The sequence below is a fragment of the Kryptolebias marmoratus genome, linkage group LG13, assembly GCF_001649575.2.
Source record: "Kryptolebias marmoratus isolate JLee-2015 linkage group LG13, ASM164957v2, whole genome shotgun sequence".
NCBI lineage: Eukaryota > Metazoa > Chordata > Actinopteri > Cyprinodontiformes > Rivulidae > Kryptolebias > Kryptolebias marmoratus.
Genome location: NC_051442.1, coordinates 11,259,017 through 11,273,243, shown reverse-complemented (window position 1 = coordinate 11,273,243; position 14,227 = coordinate 11,259,017). Strand labels below are relative to the sequence as shown.

Sequence of the window (14,227 nt, the reverse complement as noted above, 5' to 3'; positions counted from 1 at the left end):
GCTAATTTCAGCTTACAAAGAGTACATCTTTAGTATGTTGTTTTTCTTGTTTTTTTTTTTTTTATTAAGAGAAAAAAAGAAAGTTAGCTATTTGTAATATCTGCCACTTCGATGGATAAATTACTTAATTATAGTTTACTTTGTGCAGCCTATAACTTGGAAGCAGGGAACAAACGTAAAAATGATTTAATAATAATAATTTAATTGATACAAATATCCAACAGTAATTTGTCATGTGTATTGTTAAAATAAAAAAATAATTAACAGTCTAACACATCAGTAGTTATACATGTCCAGGAACATTGATATATATATATATATATATATATATATATATATATATATATATATATATATATATAAATCAGGAATAAACAGATATAAATATGGTGAAAGGAATAATAAATATATAAATACAATGTACTGAATTTCCCCACTGAGAGACAATAGGTTTTTTTCTATTCTAAACTATTCAAAATGAGGAGCTCATCCACAAGTCTTTGTATGTACACTTAGGTAGGTGTTTGTGCATTAGTTAAAAAGGGTCTGAAAACATCCCACTGTAGACATGGGAGGACGCGCTCCACTGCACTCCCACAGATCCTCTGAGAGAAAACTGTCTGAGGCACAGAATTCCCTAGAAGAGAAAGATTAGCTTCTTACTCATCACTTCGGGATCTGACAAGGCACGCGCTACTCTTCCCCCCCACTATATTCAGCTTAAACACACAGAGCCACAAAACAGTGTGCCTGCCAGCACAACTCCCTGCAGCTGCTCAAATCAAACATTAGCTTCTTTAAACTGATCAAAGATAAATTATTATTTTCTTTCCAAAGATCTCTTTCATTTCAAAAAAGCATTAAAATGACATAGTGAGTAAAGTAGATGGAGATGGCAATCGTTGTTTTATCGGGTTGTTTAGGAGTTTGTCAAATTCAGAACAAAACAAACTCACAGCCAATAAAATAAAGTAAAGAAAAGGATTATAGGCAAAAACACAATTAGAATAAAGTGAAGCATGTCATCTCCAAGAAGACAGATATATGTAAAACATTTAGGAGATTTTGGGTCAGTGCGTCAATGTAGAATCAACTACGTGTAAAAAAAAAAAAAAGTAATGATGTGGTGGATTTCTCTGTCAGCCAATTCACTCCAGTTGGCTCCTCAAGTGTCACTAACCTAATTAAATCCACTCTTTTCGCCTTTCTAGCAGCTTATGCTGAACACTACTTAACACAGATTTCAGCTGACTGTCTCTGCAGCACGCTGCACTCAGGGATTACCATATTTTAAAGAAGACTCCTTCCTCTACAAGCCCTCCATTGAGACAGAGTCCCAAGAGAGTCAATGGATGTGTGTAGTTTTTAATGTCTAACGCAGTCGCTGCAGCTGCAGAGTGCAACCTGAACTATCAGACATCCCTGTGAGAATTCAAAGACCTGAAATCCTAAACATCCCACTGTGAGAGTTGAAGATACATATTTTAACATGAGGATTTCACATCCAATTAGGTCAAGGTCACGATCAGGGCATGTCGACCAGAAATAAGTCCTCTCCTTTCTGCTTTAGGTTAATGCATCTCTTGATATCCAGCAACAGGTTGAATAACAAATGAAGAACTACCATTTGCTGTGTGTTAAATATTAATAAATCATCTCCTGCTTTTACCATTCCTCAATCACCGCTCACTCGTTTGTCCTGATGAAACCGTGATTACGCAGACAATCACCTTCACAGTCATCAAAATCCATCTACTGAATATTTATGTGGTGATGTGCTGTTCCAGACATGTGAGCAGCAGTGAAATAAAAAAAAAGAGAAGTGCTGTTTAATTATCCACGAGAGTGAGATACGATGTTTGGCATGCTTCATATTTAGCTGCAGAAACCTTGCCAGGCCAGACACAGGAGGAGGAGAACATGAGTGTGTAGAAATAAGAAATATTATTGAGCAAGTCCTCCTCGTGATATTAATCAATGTCACTTAAACCTTGGCATTGCTCCAAAGACCAGGACTGACACACACAAGCGCACACACAACACACCTGCAAACAAAAGCAAATATGTTTGAATGCAGCCGAATTGGCAGGTAATACTTCAGCTCAGCTCTGTGCAGACTGAGGGGACAGTGAAATAACAGGGTAGCTGAGTGAGGGGAACAAGAGGGTTTCAGGCAAAGGTAGAGTGATGGAGCTGGGAAGCGGAAACAGGGGGATGGGATGGGAGAGATTTAAAAAAAAATAGATGACGGTGCTGAAAGGAGGATGAGAGGCTGTTAATGCGGAGGGGAACTGGTTAGAATGGAGTTGTTGGGCCACAGGTAGACGGATGAATGATGTGCGCTGAGGTGGAAGGAAACACGAGAGGTAAAGAGGTGGAGGGGTGCTGATAGGTCCTGAGGGGCTGACAGAGATGGATGCAGTGTCAGTTCAAAGTAGGGCAGATGTGAACAGGCCCCGATTTGTTGTCTGGGTTAAAATAACTGGAGGACTATCAGGGGAGAGATATTGAGGGGTTTTTTTGTTCGAGGAGTTGTACATTTGTGGATACTTAGGTGTGACAAGATGGCCTTTAAAGCCATTTCGACACATGTACTGAATCCTTTAACCTCTCTGAACATCGTCGTCAAGGAGCTGCAGGTGAGTGAATGTTTAAAGTTCGACCAAGCAGGGGTCTGAGTTTGTCTTGCAGCTTCTTAAGCATTAAACCTGTACATTGAGACACTGGACCTACTTAGTGTGAAAACAAAAGCTTATTTTTACACTTGTAAATTTGCATTCTTATAATATTTCTATCATCCTAATGGGACATTTCATCTTTAATATGATGCTTTCTCAGAAAAGGGGGTTGTGCAAAAGTGAAGATTAGTTGCAATGTACTGGCTTTTATAGAAAAACAACTTTTTATGGTGTATTAAATGTATTGTGTTATAAATGGACTGAATTGATTGTAACTGGGTTTGAATCTGGATCTGTTTTGGACTGAACTGAATTTATGGTTTGGACTTGTTACTTCTTTAAATAGTAATACAGCTTTTGCACTAAAGCTTACCAAAAAAAAATTGATAAGGGTTCAAGATGGGTTTGAGATGACCTCAACAACTATGTGACTATTTTTTTTAAAAATAGTCTGCATGCCTCTGTGACTCACACAAGGAAATACTACAGTGATACTACTTTGACCGAGCTGGACTTCTCAGATTTTACCCTTGAGCCACAGAGCCATGCTCATTCATTCACTTTTTAATGGAAGTGCCTAAAAAAGGCTAAACAATAGATAATTAAAAATGGAGCAACCTCAGTGAAGGAAAATCAGCTTGATTTAATCTGCTTTTAACTAAAACACAGAGTAACAAAGATAGCTCGATAAATTATTGTTGTAAACAGTACAATAATGCAATGTGCGATTATCAGAATATTCCTATTTTGATTAAAGTGTTGAAGCCAAGTGACGGCAGTTAATAAAACACAAACCACCACTGTTATTACATTCTTAATCAAGAACGCTGCTGAGGCATGAAAAAGCATTATTACGAGGAAGCAAGTGAGAGGCTTTGTGGGAGGAAGGCCCAATGAAAGATTAAGGAAGGAAACGGTTGAGCGGTAAAATAAGCCATCTACAAACAAACCTGACAAAAGGTGCTTGTAGGTTGCAAAAGATGTTAGGAGCAGAGGAGTGGGCAGCACAGAGCAGGTCTGGAGAGAGGTGGGGGAGGGGAACAGCCAGATTGGGAAGGGGGAAGTTTTTTTTTTTTTTACTGCATCGGTGCACCTGAGTCAACAGCAGCACTCAAACAAAGTGTCCCCCTAGAAGGAGACACTGGAGACAATGTCCTGCAGGGAGGGTTCAGAAATGTTCAGAATGTGACAGACAAACAGTTGCTGTTTCTGTGTGTTTCAGGCCCTCAAACATGACAAGATAATACAGTAAGTTCTGAGTTTTCTGCTGTCCCCAACCAAAGAACTGAAACTGAAAAACTAAAGCTATGGATATAACAGTTAATAGTGTGCAATCAGAAAACCTTTGCGTCACCTTTTGCACGATTGTTTCACAAAAGACACACGCCTTTCGTTTCTTTCTTTCTCAATTTGTGCATCACACATGTGAGAAAAGAAATGGCTTTCACATGCAACAAGGTGTGACAAATTCAAGGAATCATTGAGGACCTACGCCCAGACTGTTGCACCAATGTTCTGCAAAATCTAAAAACAGCGGTTTTCAAGCCGCTCCAGTTGTGTCATACAATAAGTCAGATTGCTTCATAAGGACACGGAGCTTCAAACTTCCGAATAACATTAAACGGAAAAGGATATTCTCTCTGAAAGTCATGTGTACTTCAACTTGTGAAAAATTGATTAATCAAGGAGTCATCAAACCAAAAAAAAGAATTTCTAGCACCGTGTTTGTTTTGTTTTAAACATTTTCATAAGTAGTTTTTTTTTAATTTATCGTTTGCCTTTCAGGAAATCTTTTAAAATAAACATTTTTAATAACTTATTAAACATTTTGCCTATCCCCAAATTGATTTGAATAAATCATAAACTGGTGGGTGGCTCAGTTCAGAAGTTAAAAGTTCAACGACTGTACATACTGCAAAAAGAGATACTGTGAATTTTTTATGTCAGCTTAAAAGTATAAAGTTTGCACGGGTCTATTGTTTAGTACTTTAAGTTAGCAGTCTTTACACCATTTAAAAACATTTTAGCCGACCCACACACTTAAATCATGGAGCAACAGTGGCATATACAAAAACGAGTGCTGCTCGGGAGGCACTAATGCAACATGTCCGAAGTCCAACACTAACAATCGTTTACAGTGCATCATCATATCAAAAATCTGGAATCCATTTGGTTTTATGCAGAGAAAAGAACGTTGGACAAAAATCCATAGAGTATCGACTGAGAACAGCTGTCACACAACAGAACTGAGCACTCAGATTGCCATGCCTTATGCTAACGAATGAGAATACAAATGGAACAAGCAAGAACAACAATGAGTAAGACAAAAGTGGATATTAAAGAATTTTTTCCCACACCAACGTAGCCACAACCTAATGACGTCAAAGGTACTAACGGCATCAATTGTCTGGTTTATTGCTAAATATTTACAACCTTACTGTGACGCCTTCAGTGAAGTGATACATGCTGTGAATTAGAGCTGTGGTAAACTACAAAAAACAGGTTTTCATGGGCTATAAAAAGCCATAATTACTTATTGCTCTGTTTTTTATTATTAATAAAAGATATAGCTGACAAATGTCAGATTTATAAAAAAAAACAACTTTCATTTTAAATGGGAACATGAATGTCTAGATAGAAAAAAGAAGAAATTCATTAAATTATTCCATCTATAGAATGTAAATGTACTGTTATGTATGTAACCGGAATGGATCCATAAGGGGCGGACGCAATTCTATAATTAAAAAAATATATAATTACAAAGAAAATGGTCCTCACATTGTTGACCAGTCAAAGAGTTTAACACAAAACAAAAATACAGCTGAGAGAAGGATGTCAAAATCTGTATTTTATATTGTGTCTCTTTAGTAGATGGGTTTGGATCTGGGTCAATGGGCCCATTTCCTGGGGGTTGATGTCTCGTGCAGACTCGAGCTGGAGGTAACTGTTTGGACTCCGAGTGGTTACAGTGAATAGCACTTCTCCTCTCAGTGCATTAGTGACCTGTATAAGCTACGCACCACACTCTGACATCTGAGTGCAGGCTTGAGGGGAGATGACAAAGGCGACTTGACCACAAACACATATACGCATTCACATTCACCGCTAATGCACCGCAGGATAATAACAAAAGACACAGTGTGAAGGAAATCTTAACCAGCACTCAGCACAGGTTTTTTTTCTTTGTATCCCCCTAAAAAAACTAAATCCAATGAACAAAAGAATCCACGCAGCTTTGCCCATAAAGCCTTTATCCTTGTATTTGTTCACTCCCACACACATATCCACATAAGTCATATTTGCACACACTTACATAGGCACACACAGGCCTTTGAGGCTGCCTTATAATATCCCATCACTTCCAGGTCAACAAGCAGGAGCATGAAGTGTGACGATGTGATGAGCCAAGTCGACACACTTTCTGTAAGTAGAAGAGGACAGTTGCTAAGTTGTTCTGCTTCCTACTTTTTTAAAGTACACAGACAGGGTTGTACTGAAATCAGTCAGAAAGAAACTGACTCAGGAAATGGGGAACGTAAAGATTTCCAAGCAGATAAAAAGAAGGAGATCCAAGGAATGCCAATTCTCTCCAGTGCAAAGAAAACATAAACACAATCTTTTGAAGACTCTCTTTGCACCTCTGCTCTAATTCCTCCCTTAAAAGCCTACTCAACACTTCACACACATACGTATTTCTAAGCTCTCACTCTCAGTTTCCTGCTCTAGTAACACATCCTCCTTTCAAGGCATGTTTCCTTTTTCCATCAGTCCCAGCTTTCAAGAAAACTCAGTTTATGTTATACTGTATTTTCAAACCCAACATCTTTAGGATGTCATGGCATCTTTATTTGCACGGAGGATTTCATTCATTTTCATCTCATGAAAATACCAATTTGTTATCTCGAATAACCAACACCAGGGGATGGACCATTAATCATGCAGCTGAGTGGCAACCAATCTTCCAACTGTGCTGACAAACCGTCAGTTTTTTCTTCTTGTAATGAAAGCAAAAGGATTTGAATTGCTGCAGAAGTTTTAAAAAATGCAATCAAATAAATGAAAGTATTCCTGAAAGTGGTGTAGATCTGTAGCGACTATTGCGAAGATTTAAAACATTCATCCATTTTTATTCACCTGCTTCTTTGGGCAGGGTCAGCCTATCTACAGCGATCACTGGGAGGGAGTCCATTGGACAGGTCCCCCGTCCATCACAGGGCCACATAGAGACAAACAAGAGGAACAACTATTCATGCTTTCACTCACCCCTAGTTACAATTTAGTGTAGTGGATGAACATAATGTGCATGTTTTTGGTCTGTGGGAGGAAACCAGGGTAGAACATGCAAACTCAAGACAGAAAGGTTGCAGCTGTGGTTTGAACCTGCTGCTTCTTGCTGTGAGGCAATATAAGTTTATCCAATGCCTTGGATTGGACAGAAATGATTTAAACAAAGAAATTGGCAAAGTATGAGAGGGGCATGAGTGAGGGGAGAAGTCAAAAACATCTTAGCACCTGAACTACTGTGGTTTATGGTCACCACTTGGTCATATCCTGTTTATTTTCATCACTCAGTATACTCCATTACAAAGGCTCAGTTTTACTGCTTTTTAGTTGCACCAAAAGGCGTCATAAAACAAATATAAAGATCTAACCTTTTGCACACAACATTCCCCCATCATCAGCTGACAGCCAGAGCTGATGTGTCGGCATGAACACAACAATGATCAGAGATAATAGGCAGACAAGACGTGGATGGTAAAGCTGTCACACCAAGAGGGGATGAGAAGAAATAATGACAGAGCGACAGAAAGAGGCAAGAAAGAGCGAGGGTGGGAGCGAAGAAGGAAGGAAGCAAAGTCCCAATTCATCAGCAGCCACAAAACAGACAAAAGGAAGGAAATGAACGAGGGCACATGCCAGTTCATGTCTACCCCAAGAGACACTCCCCCCATATCTGGACCCCTTCACAAATTAGAGGAATCCCTTCCTGCTTCTTGAACTCTTAGACAGGCAAGTGTGTTGTCGTTTCTCCCCTCTCGCAAGGCACATCCTCTTTCACCTGATGTTTCCACCTACAAGTTCTCGTAGTCCTGTCCAACCAGACTAGTGGCATTGCAAAAGGCTGCACATGAGCACAGACGTTACCGTGACATAATGTTCACACTGACTCATTCAGCTTGTCATGTCCTGCACGGTTTGCCATCAAGCCAGAAGTTCACACATAAATCGAAGGAGTTTCCTACTAAACGGTTTCCATCTGTGACTCATCACCGTCTCCAAGACGTTACAACGAACGGGTTTACCAAGGTATTTCTTTCCTGTTTTATTTTTTTCATTATTAAAAAGACATGTTTGGAGCTCATGAAACAATCTTCCATCCATCCATCCATCCATTTTCTTTACCCGCTTCTCCTTTCTGGGTTGCGAGGAACTGGTGCCCATGTATGAAACAATCTTAAAAACGTTAATTTTGTATAGCATAAATACTTTTTTTCTTCCTATTCTGTCGAATGTTTACAACCCCTCAGCTGTAGAGAACTTGCAAACTATTAGCTTGTTTTATAACCCGCACCGCATTGGGATTTTCCTCTGCGCCCAAACTAATCACATTTTATTAAAACAGAGAGAAGGAAAAAAATTTTTTAAAAAACAAAAACATTTTCAGCTCCTCGCCAGCCTCAGCTGTCAGTTCTGTCTTGGTTTTTCCCAAAACAGACTTCAACAACATTTGTCTGCTGGACATGCAAGTGACAGCAGCGAAGAACTGAGGGTGGGTGGGAGAGAGGAAAACACACACACATACACACACACACAGGCACACAGTCAAACACAAACATTTAAACAGCCCGATTGCTCCGGGGACTGCCTAAGCCTCACATTTGCTTAACAGCAGAAATAAGTGCACCACTGAGGAGGAGGAGGAGGAGGAGGAGGAGGAGGAGGAGGAGGAGGGATGAAGCATTAGGAGGGGCAACTTTTACAAAATGAGAGAAACAGCAAAGAGATAAAGAGGGAAATAAGATCATCCCTTTCAAGTTAATTGAACAAGCCTCTTTATCATGCCTGCCACATGCTCATAAAAGCACAGCTTATGTGTTACTTGTGGTTTGTCGCAACATAAACCTACTTTGAGGCTCCTCTTATTTATGATGAGGATGCTCATCATTATCTTTTTGCGTAGTGATTTATTTAATCCGTGTAGTTCATTATGGTCTATCCAAGAATGATTTTGTATTTAAGGGCTAGATTATACATAGATTGTTTACTTCTGTTTAATGTGATCTCAATGTGAGGAGCAGCAACCTTCTGTCATTTAGGACCAAGCAGCAATGTTTTCATCTTACTTTTAATTTTTGGTAAAGTTGAGAGCTGAACTAGATAAGGCAAAGTTTTTTTGTCAGCTGAAAAAGAGGTGACATTATTCATGTACATTATGATGTATTGGATTTGGAACACATTGTTAACTGTATTACATTTTATTAAAAGCTTAAAAGTGTTTATCATTTTTCATTATACATACAAAATTGATGTTTTAAAGTTAGCGTAATACCTCCGCCTTCCTTTTGGGTGTGAAGGTGTTATGTTAAAACAAAACAAAACAAAAACAAAAAAAGAAGGGGGAGTTGCTGAGAAAGGGCAGCCACAATACAGGAAACACATCTACAAAAGGGTGTAGTGGGAACTGTAACAACATTTGCTGCCCGCAATTATCTGACTTTTCAGCTAAGTATGCTCAGGTGTGGCTAAAGCCATATATATATATATATATATCCAAGCTGAATGTGCTTCCTACAGATTTCAGTGTTTGAGCATTTCAGTGTAGTCATGAGAAGTTAGATGTGTGCAAAACAGAAGAACTGTATCTGCCCTGTAGGTGAGAACGGTCTGTGTAAGAATACATACACGCTGAGAACAGAAATACACCCACAGGACGCAATTCAAGTCCCATCCCCCCCTTCAGACTCACACTACATTAACTAACTGTACACAAAGCACGTGGTTGTGAGGATTATTACACACACACACACATGTATTTTCCTTCAGCACACCGAGTAAAGGGACACACACATCTGCAAAAACCTGGATGTGGAACAGTGTTGTGAGATAAGACAAGCTTTCACTGCCTCTGGGATTCGCAAAGTCTTTGTCAGTGTTGACAAAAAGTCTGAGTCCCCACACACACACAAGCGCACACACACGCACCGACTGTTTTTTATCTGCCACTGTAAGTCCTTTCATGGATCACTTCCTCAACACACCCTGCCAATATTCAAGTTCCTGATGCAGTGAGTTGTGGAAGGAAAGATAATGTTGAAGAAACAAAACAACACAGAGCAGAGGGTCTGAGGTGGATCTGAGAGTTCGCAGTTTGCCAACTGAATCCAAGGTATTTTTACGGTCTGTAAAGGGAATTCTGTTGGATTAGTGTGCTGCAGAGACTTTAAACCAGGCACTGCAAAAACTAGGAAGTAAAATCTAATTGACAGGAAAACGAAAGGTTTGCTTGTTTAACATCTGCCACATTCTGCTGAAAAAGGCAGATATTCTGTATTCTTAACAGATGCAACACCTCTTTGTAGTTCTATTTTCAGTCCACTTCAGGTTGAAATAATTTGCAGGAAAGTCTGAAACAACTCGAGTTTACTAAATAGACCAAACCATAAATGACAGGGTTTGTCTCTCTTCTAGTAAGGAAGTAAAAGGTATTATAACTTGAGTTACAGATAGAAGATACATCTTCAGCACCAAGTGGGACATAAAAGAGCAAACAGCTTTCCATCTCCTTTAGTTTACAAGTTAGCCCTCATAGAAACTTTTTGTTTACTGACATGTCTCCTGTTGTTATTTGCCAAATTTTCAGTCAAACCCGGTAGCCACTTTGGACTTTCAGAATCTCTTATCTTTGTCGCTGAAGTCTTCTGCTCTTCTTTCATTTCTTCTTCCCTTTGATACTTCCAAACGGCACACATACACACGCAAAGTAGCCTAATCTATTTGTCAGATCTAAATCTTTCTCCCGTTTGATTTTTGAACCTTTGATGCACGGGCAGAGTTTTTTCCCTCCTAACATCATCAAAGTCGGCCAACTCTCTAACAACCCTCTGACGGGCCATAATTGCTGTAAATACCACTTTTCTGGTCCAAGACAGAGGGTTAATCTCTCTTTATCTGATATATATTTACAAGTCTGTATTTATGGTATGAAAAAGCATACAATCACTCTGTTCGGCCTTTGAGCTTGGCAGTTTGCTCAGTCGCAGGGATTGCCAGGTGCTGCCAGTTCAGAGGACTGCTAAGGTATGCTGTTATCACTGACTTAACTCTTGCCGGAAACTAGGCAATGTCCCAGATGAGAGCATTAATGATTTATAAACTCCTTTGAACACACACACACAATGCCCCATGCAAGAAGGCCATCTGAGTGTAACGTTTCAAAGCCTTTTTATTTGCAGTTCTGTTTTTATTTATCTATGAAAAAAAAGGACAACAGAATATTGTATCAGCAGTAGAAGCGTGAAGTGACACTCTCAATGTAAAAATTATTAAAATCCTGCACTTATGGGGTCAGACGCACAGATGTGGACTCCCTAAGTTTGTGTCATTCTGTTTATTATCTCACATACTCACTAGTATGCAAATCATTAAGAAATCATCTAAAAAACACAAAGGAAACAATTTACCTTTAACCTGAACACAGCTCTGTTTCAAAGCTTCAAACACATCCTCAAAAGAATGAAAGTATATCCTTACCTTCCTTTAAGCTCCCTGAGTTTCCTGAGAAGGTCCCACTTAATTCCCTGTGGTTACTAAAGCACAGACAGCAAGTGTCCTCTTCAGCAGAAAAAGAGGGAAATCCTTGCATCAGCGAGACATCCCCCGGGCTCTGGTAGACTCTTTCACTCCGCACACATACTCTCACATGCTGCCACTTGCCCGACTCAACCAAACTGTGGGCTGTGCAGAGGGTGTGTGTGCACTGCCTGAGTCTGAGCCCGCCCTCTTCTCTCTAGTTCCCCTTTTTCTCTCTCTCTCTCAAACACACACACACATACACACTCACCCAGCACTCCTCCTCTTCTCCATGCTCCTTTCTGCTCCGTCTCTGTCTCACCTCCTCTGGTTTGGCAATGGGCTGCCGGCATGTGTGCTGGGTTTGTGTCTGGAAGCCTTTAGATGCCCCAGACTTCTGTTTAATTGCTGGCTGTGCAGGCTCAAATTCAACACACAAACAAGGACAAAAAGATAGTGTGGACAAGCACTGGCGCGCTGTGTTGATTTGTCTGCAAGCAATACAGACTAATATAGTAAGCAGGAGTAGCTCATCCAAATCAACACAGTGTGAAAACTAAGTGGGCAGAAAATGTTTTCTTATGTAACTCAGAGGAGTAAAACTTGAAAGTGATGTGATGAATCCTGAGCTGATCCATTTCTGTGTTGAACATCTATCAAACATAAACAGCACATACTGTTTTGTCGCTCACTGAGCAGATTTTAAGAAAAACGTGTGATATTAAAAGGCTTAGCATTCCTTAAACGAATATTGCCCGCCACCTTTTGTGCCAGAGTTTTATAATAATATGATGAGAAGGGAGGGAGTTATAGTCGTTTTGGTCAAACGTTGTAAATGACATCATGCTGATCTCATGCGATATTGCGAAATAATGCAAGATGTGTTAGTGCTTGGATTTTGGGTTGTGGATGACTCTCAGCTACTACTACACCAAACTTTAGATCAATATCTGTAAAACTGTTTGAGTTATAACCATTTATGTGTTGGATAAGGTTGCTTAGCTGTAGGAGCCATCTTCAATTGGGTTGACACCAAAGGTTAATCAGTTGTAGATGTATGTATAGTGATTGCTTTCTGGGAGTTTTATTAAAATTTGTCCTCTGGTTCATGAGATATTTTGTTAACACTACAGACAAGCAAACACATGGACATACACAGACAAAATATTAATGCCCTTTCACCTTCTGTGGAGGCCAACACAAAAAAAACAAACCTTGAGGGGGTTTTTTTCTGCTATTGTCTCCCATGTTGTGAGAATATTCCAGACAATCAAAGTTTTTAAAAACATGTCATGCTATGGGACAGTTATGTTCAAACTCATTTTTCAACAGTTGTCATTAATTGGCCATTTGATTTGTGCTCATCACAAGCAAATGGAATTCAGTTTCCAAAAAAATATCTGGTTTAAATTTAAATTGCAAAAATACAAAGATTTCCATTTAAGTAAAAGCAACATATCAAATGGTAAAATAAGTCTAATTTAGCCTAACATTTAATTTGATTCTAGTTGGGAATGAGAAAATAGAGAATGGACAAATGTCAAAACAAAACAGTACAGTCATGTTAATGGCTTTAGGTCAGCGGTAATAGTGTTTGAGGTGTGTTCCTCTTTTTTTCAGAAAGAAAGAGGAACTTAGAGAAAAACTATGCTGAAAAAAATAGCTATAAAGTTTTACTGAGCAACTCTTCTGAGAATTTTATTGCCCACATTAAATTATTCTGAAAATCAGGATAAACCCTTTTGAGACAGCCAAAAAAAATGGAATGAATGACTGTAATCACAATCCTTTTAGGAAGCAGAGCAATAAAAAAAAATTAAAAAAAACAGACATAATTGTTTGTCAGTAATAATCTCCAAAAGACATTCTCTAAAACCAGTTTTGGAAATAATTGACACTGCATGAAGGGAAAACCCTTTCAGCTTTTTATCACCGCATACATGGGGAACGCCAGTTTTTATTATGGTATGGAACTGCACCAGTTCACACCAGTGATGTTTTGAACAACATACATTATGTTCCCATTTTAATGAATTTCCTCGGGCAATGGTATTTTTAGCAGGGCGATACTAAAGGATGTTCTGCATGCACAACGGCATTGTTTATAATTATAGTCCTCCTAAACTGGCATTTCTCTGGTAAAAATAAGTGAAATAACTACAGTCATATATCATTTCACTTTATAACTATTTTCCGTTTATAACTTTCTGTCTTAAATCATTTGCAAAGACTTGTGTTTGTTTTTTCACAGCTTCGATCATGTTGCAGCTTTTACACGGTTGTGCAACAGTTGTGTTGGCGAATAAGGTTTTTTATTATTTACTACAGGCTATGATGTTATTTCATTAAATAAAATCATGGAGATGTACAGAAAAATATGAAAGGTATTTGAACCTTGTTCAGTCAAAAGCAACCTCAGGCTCTTTTGAAATTTAGCTTTCGAAGAAAGGACATTTTTCCTCATGCCTGTTTCAAAAGGAATTTTCTCATGTTTCAGTTGAGGAAAACAATAAAACTCAAAGTATATAAAGGAATAAAAACAAAGCAGGTTTCTCTGGGAATTCTTACTGTGTTTTCTGACAAAAATAAATGCAAATTTCCCAAGAACCTTTGTTCATTCACCGAAATGTTTGGCTTTTTAGAGGATTGCATAATAAGCTGATGATCTCCGTCACAAAGATTTGCTGCACTGCAAAGATGAAAAATGTTTTGGGGATTTAACGTTTATCAAGCCAAACATGTTATGGAAAAAAAGGGGG

General features: G+C 38.9%; 1 protein-coding gene across 4 annotated transcripts in view; it reads right to left on the bottom strand.

Annotated features, from left to right (window-relative positions):
- The window catches only part of LOC108237009 (T-lymphoma invasion and metastasis-inducing protein 1), a 54,741-nt gene extending 43,107 nt beyond the window's left edge, over window positions 1-11,634 (bottom strand). For 2 of the 4 annotated variants that reach the window (XM_037979019.1, XM_017418167.3), the window contains exons 1-2: window positions 11,430-11,634; window positions 5,992-6,099 (exon numbers count right to left, since the gene is read on the bottom strand). The gene's annotated coding sequence lies outside the window, so the exon portion shown is untranslated. The remainder of the gene's footprint in view (window positions 1-5,991; window positions 6,100-11,429) is intronic. The other 2 variants (XM_017418166.3, XM_017418165.3) reach the window with 1 other exon arrangement.
- Between the last annotated feature and the right edge of the window lie 2,593 nt (window positions 11,635-14,227).